We start from the raw sequence: 6,179 nt of genomic DNA on the forward strand, positions 1-6,179 counted from the left end.
AGACTCCCAGCCCTTTGGAGGCAGGATGGTGGACCTCCCTAACACTAAGCGGCCCCTCAGGGCCTGCCCGCCGCCCCTGCCACCGCCTCCAACCTCTGGCAGCCCTCGGGCCAGGCCGCCCCTTCCCGGGAGCCTGACAGGCGGGGCGGCCACGCTGACCGCCAGGCCCGGCCGCCCCGAGGGGACCGGCAGAAAGGGCGCGGCTGACCTCACCACCCTGAGCTCGGGGAGGGGACGCGGCGGCGGGACAGGAACCCACAAGGGTGTAGAAACAGAGCAGAGGGCGCGGGGCTGCGGCCCGCACGGCGCGACCCCCGCTCCGCAGCTCCCAGACCCGCGCAGGCAGAAGGCTCGAACCGGCGACCCCGGCCCGCGCCCGAGCCCCGCGGCGGACCCGGGGGCCGGGCGCGCAGGACGCTCACCCGGACACGCGCCGCTCCCGGCGTTTCCAGAACCTCCCGCGGCGACACCCAACCCGCTCGGCCCCTCCTCCCTCGGGGGCTCCACCTCCCGCCGTCGCCGGGCTCCGCCCGCTTGAGCTGCAGCCACGTCCCCACCTCCCGCCCCGCCCCCCGCTCCCCCGCCCGCGGCCCCTGGCTCCGCGCCCAGACAGCGTCGGCCAGGGGTCACTACCACAGCCAGTGACCCCCGGGAAGGCCGAGGCCGCCCGGCCGCGCGGGAGCCGGGAGCGGGCCTGGGGCCGGCCGCCGGCGCCCTTCATGCCGCCCGCCGCTCTCCGCACGTACGCGGTGTCTCCTTGGCGCCCGCACCTGTGGGACTCGGCCCGCCCTCCTCCCCGGCCCCTGGGCGGCTGGAGAGGGGCCCACGATCCTATCCTGAAGCCGGTGCTGTCGGGGGGAGCATCCCTGGATGCTGGCCAGCTACCCTGGCCCCAGCTCATGCCCATTTCCTCGGTGGTCCTGCTGTATACACGGCTCCTACTGCTGCCTCCCCATCATCACCACCATCAGGTTACAGGGGGTGGGGTCACCCGGCCCAGGAGCTGGATTATCAGGGATGGGGACAGTGGAGAAGGACCTGAAGAAGACTGGAGACCTGGCATCCACCCCCAGGGCCAAGCTCCCAAAGGGATGCAGACTGTCCCCAGCTCCTGGATCCGACACTCCTCCTGGGGATGTATGTGTGGGTGAAAGGGTTGATGAGAAGGGAGCGTATCAAAGACGGGGGGAAGGGGGGCACGCTGGAGCCAACCTTCGTTTTCCCCAAGCCCTTACATACAACATGGGCCAAAAACAGTGGGCACTTCCTTCAGCCAATCCAGGCTGGGAGGGAGTGAAGGCAGGGATGCTGCAAATCTCAGTCTGGGCTAGAGGAGGCCCTGGCCGCCAAGCAGGTTCCCACGCCTGTTCTGTGAACCTTCCTGGTCATGAATGAGGGGAAACAGTGTCTGAGAATCTCATCAGAGAGCTAGGCCAGAGTGGGAGGTGCTCAGCCTCCGCCCAGTCCAGTGTGGGGATATTCCCTATGGCACACCATCCAGGCTGGCAGCCCAGACCTGGGGAAGGCATGGACACACAGAAAAATACACACAAGACACATAAAACACGGAATGAGCCACTGTTCCGCCCTTCCTCAGCCACCAACTGACCTCCCCAGAGCTCAACTAAAACCAAACAGAAATCTTCCTGCCTCTGCTACATCCTGTTGTGCCGCAGGAGTCTCCCTCTGTCTGCCCAGGTCCTCCCATCCTCTCCCCCTTCTCAGGAGCTTGCCCTGTGGATCACCCCTTCTCTCACTTGAATGTTAAACCTCTCCCCAAATGGATCCATCCCTTGACCTGTAAATATTTTCAGGTCTCTAGTATGGAAACAAAACCCTCATTAGACCCCACCAACTATTGCAGTGTCTCTCTCCTTCCAACCACAGCAAAATTCCCCGAAAGAGCAGTCTGTCCTCACTTTGCTCCCACCCCTCAGAACCCTGCAGTGGGCCTTCTGGCCCCCCGACAAGACCAAACCAGATCTCAACAAACTCTCTATAACCTCCAAGTCTAAATTCAACAGCCACTCTTCAGTCCTCATCTGCCAAAGCCCCCAGCAGCACCTCACACCCAGCAGTGTTTGGCCACTGTCTCCCTTGAACACTCATTTCCCTCTGTTGCCACTGTCCTCTCTCGCCACCTCTGCCCAGGCATCTTCGCCCCCAGCTCACCCTCCTTTCCCTCTCTGCCCATTAGTCGGTAAAGGTTGGTGGTTCCTCAGAGTTCAGGCCTAGGCGCTCTACTTTCCTCTCCTCTTTCTATAATTTCTTCCTATACACAGATGACACAAATTTCTCTCTCTACGCTTGCCCTGACTCCTGAGCTCCAGACGCATATGACTGGCTGCTGAGTCTACATCTCCGCTGAGTGTCCACAGGCACCTCAATCACAACGTGCCCAACACTGAGTTCATGCTCTCTCCCCTTCCCCCACCCCCATACCTCTCATATTCCCTGCTTCACTGAGGGAGCCACCCGGCCCCCTGCACCACCACCAGTTACCTAACCAGAAGCCTGGGAATCACCCTCAGCACTTCCCTCTGCCCCGCCCCCAAACCCTGTCCTTCCATATCCCACGTCCATTCAATTCTACCACCTAAATCCCTCTCTAATTCATTCATTTCTCTCCATCCTCTTTCACTTGAATGATTGCAACAGTTTCCCGGCTGGCTGTCCCCCTCCATTCTTACTTCCTCCCATCTCTCTTCCACACGGCAACCACAGTGACCTCCTCAGAATGCAGATCTGAACCCATCACTCTCAGCTTAGTAAATTGCATTGTTCTTAGGAAAAATCCTGAAAGTGGCCTATAAGGCCCGGCATGGTTTGGTGCCTGCTCACTCCTCTAGCCACACTGACCTTCCCCTCCAGTCCCTCTAACTGGCCATTCTCCCTCCCCATTCCACTCCCAGGCCTTTTCACATGCTGTTCTTTCTGTCTAGGAAAATGTCCCTCCTCCCCAATTAAATCCTTCAGATCCTCCCAGAGGGAATTTCCTCGCTTCCCTGGCCAGGTCAAAATCTCCTATCACAGCCTCTCATGTCCTACATGCTTCCTAACACTTGCTACAGTTGATACAGTTGAATGATTGTTTGATTCATGTCTGCCCCCCCTCCCCCCCACACACACACCACTGGCCTGGGAGTATGTAAACAATGTGTGTTTTGTCCATCATGACATCCTCAGCAACTACCACAGAACTGAGCTCAATAAATATTTCATGATTATATGAAGGGATGGGTGTCTCCTTAATGCCTTGCCCCACATAACCATAGCCAAAGTTCCGACTAAAGCCTCCACAGGGCCTCAGAGTCCTGGACCCCACTCATTCCTCAGTGTCTGCTTCTATTCCTCTTCTGTCTCTTATAAGGATACTTATTGGACTTAAGACTCACCTGGGTAATCAGGACGATCTCACCTCATGATCCTTAACTTAAATTACATCTGCAAAATTCCTCTTTCTAAATAAGGTCATATCCACAGTGTCCAGGTATTAGGTCATGGACATATCTTTTCAGGGCCACAATTCAACCTACTACACTTGACATTCCCTCATGCCCTCCAGGGGCTCCTGGACCCCTTATAAATCCTTGGCTCTTAGTTCTGAATCTCCAGCCCAGGCCCACTCCAGACCCACATAGCCTTTTCTTTGAGGCCACTTGTTAGGTGAACTCATTATCTCCCCACACTCTACCTCACACTGCCCACACTTCCTTCCACCCCAGCATTTCCCATATCTCAGGAAGCAGAATCAACATCTCCTGGTCATTTCCATTTTCTTCCCCACCACATTCCCCCACTGTAGATCTTACCTGGTAGATCACTCAATCCATTTACTGCTCTCCATTCCCGTAGCCACAGCTCAAATTCAGGATACCACCATCTCTTACCTGGATGGTCCATCCTGGCCCACAGCTTCCACTCAGCTCCTTCCATCCTTATTCCATGCCACAGGCAGAGTGATATTTTAACAGTGTGATTCTGATCATGTCATTTCCATACATAGAACCTCTCAAAGGTGTCCCTGCCACAAGGATAGACACAGATCTCACCAAGGCTGCCAATCCCCTTTATACAGCCCTGATGGCCTCTCTTATCATGTGTAGCCTCAAACTTGATGCTCCAGCACCTGAGGCATTTTTCAGTTCCCTGACCTTTGACTGTGTCATTCTTCCTGTCTGGAACACTCCAAAAGGTTTTCCCTTTGGACCAAGCCTGAGCCAGGTCCCTGCATAGACCCCATAACTCTTCGTGGATGAATTTCATGCAAGCTATCTGACTCTCATTTCTACTTCCTTCACCACTTTGCCTTCCTAGGAATGGGGGCTGCTTCTGTCCTGTTTACCACTATGTCTCCAGCTCTAGCATAGGGCCTGGAAGCCAGGACCTAGAGAGGGAGTGGGGAAGAAAAATACATGAATAAATGAATGAATGAATGAATGAATGAACATCCCCCACTAATGTGGCCTCCAGCAGGCCTCACTAAGCACACCCATTTTGGGTGACTTAATAAATCAACAGCCATCTTGAGCAGCCATGTCACACTCCTTTCCCCCACATCTACTGTGTAAATAAAGTCACACCTCCCTTCTGGTAATGGCTCTATCCTATTCGTTCATGCATTCATTCCACAAACATTTGCTGGGCACCAGTTGAGGCCCTGGCTGGGGATTCAGGGACCATGAAGACCAAAGGGGCTCTGTCTAGTGGGGAAAACTGGCAGGTGAACAGAGGCCCACAAAGCAAACTTACCCTGGGAGGGAAACACCCAGCCATTTCCAACTGGTGACAGAAGGTGCTACCTGCCTAGTCCCAGTCTTAGAGACCCTTCTCAGGCTCAAGATCAGGTATGCACTGCCACCATTGACCCCAGCCTGGCCAGGGGCATTGCCAAATGAAGCCCTAGCCCCACGCTGTCCCTAAGTGACAGCCCTGGCCAATGGCTCCTCAAAGCAGGCTAGACTTGTCTGCCCACCACCCTCATCCCAGGAGAAGAACCTGGTATCTCTCCAGAAAAGGATGGCAAAAATATCTGTGCTGGATGGACAGGTAACTGGATGAATGGGAAGGCAGGTGTGGTGCAGGCTTTCCCTCTAAACAGAGGCATCCTCAGCTTGCCCTGCTCCTGCCTTCCCCCACTCACCTGTGATCCCTGCCCTGGAGAAGGGGAAGGGACAACTTCCACTGCCTGACACTGAGTCCTCTCTGACTGCTGATGGCACTTTCAGGGCCTGGCAACTACCACAGTAGCTGGAAGCCTGGTCAGGGTTTATGAGCACCTGGTCCCTCCATGGGATTCCCCAGAGCAGGGCTCCCGGGATTAACGAAGGCCGCAGAGGGTATTATACATACACATCTGTACCTTTCAGCGCCGTCAGCATAGAGCTGTCCACTGGACTTTGGGACCAACCCTCCCCTCCAGGTTCCTCCTTTAGGGACCAAGGAAAGACTGGATGTGTCCCAATTGACCAGCACTTTTGACTCAAGGCCAGTGAGAGAGGGTGCAGCTTGAGTGGGGCCACCTAGTGGTGGCCTCACTGGTTCAGAAATAGGGCCTTGCCAGGTAGTCTGGTCTTACAGCCTGGTGTAGGACCCTAGGGTAGAGACAAAGAATCTGGCAGAAACCCCAAGAGCCTACAATGCCAGCCCTGGACAGGGCCAAGTGGGTCCCCACAGAGTGCCCACCTGGTGCATGCAAAAGATGAGGCAGGCCTGATAGAATGCCAACAAGTCCCCTCCTAGCTGCCTCCCCCACGGACCCCTGCAGCCCAAGCAGAGCCAGCACAAGCTGGGCTGTCATTACAGGGTGGAGAGAGGCATCCAGGGCATCTGGGAGCCATAATTATGCAGCAGGTCCAGGACAGGCCCTCAGGGTTGAGCCAGTGGGCTTAGACTTCCGCTTCCCTCCTCACCACACTCTCCCCACTTCCATCTTGAGCAAGGAGCTTCTGGGCTGGTGCAAATACCCAGAGGGCCAGGAGTTAGCTAGGTATGGTGCTTACAAATCTTGATATTTTAATGCATACAGTGTAAATATGTTTTTTAAAATTATTATTATTACAACACAGAAACTCATCCCACCCCCACTCCCATCCCCGTCCCTCCTCCCCCAGCCTTGGGCTGGGTAAGGATTAGGGATGGGTGAGGATGAGGTGAGAGTGGGGATAGTTATTGGACAT

The 6,179-nt window shown here is 55.8% G+C and overlaps 1 protein-coding gene across 8 annotated transcripts in view; it reads right to left on the bottom strand.

Moving 5' to 3' along the window:
* The window catches only part of P4HA2 (prolyl 4-hydroxylase subunit alpha 2), a 38,223-nt gene extending 37,713 nt beyond the window's left edge, over positions 1-510 (bottom strand). For 6 of the 8 annotated variants that reach the window (XM_068535840.1, XM_068535833.1, XM_068535838.1 and 3 more), the window contains exon 1: positions 423-510. The gene's annotated coding sequence lies outside the window, so the exon portion shown is untranslated. Of the gene's footprint in view, positions 1-208; positions 233-259; positions 383-422 lie in introns of those variants that run through there. The other 2 variants (XM_068535834.1, XM_068535835.1) reach the window with 2 other exon arrangements.
* Between the last annotated feature and the right edge of the window lie 5,669 nt (positions 511-6,179).

Source organism: Eschrichtius robustus, chromosome 2, assembly GCF_028021215.1.
Source record: "Eschrichtius robustus isolate mEscRob2 chromosome 2, mEscRob2.pri, whole genome shotgun sequence".
Lineage (NCBI taxonomy): Eukaryota > Metazoa > Chordata > Mammalia > Artiodactyla > Eschrichtiidae > Eschrichtius > Eschrichtius robustus.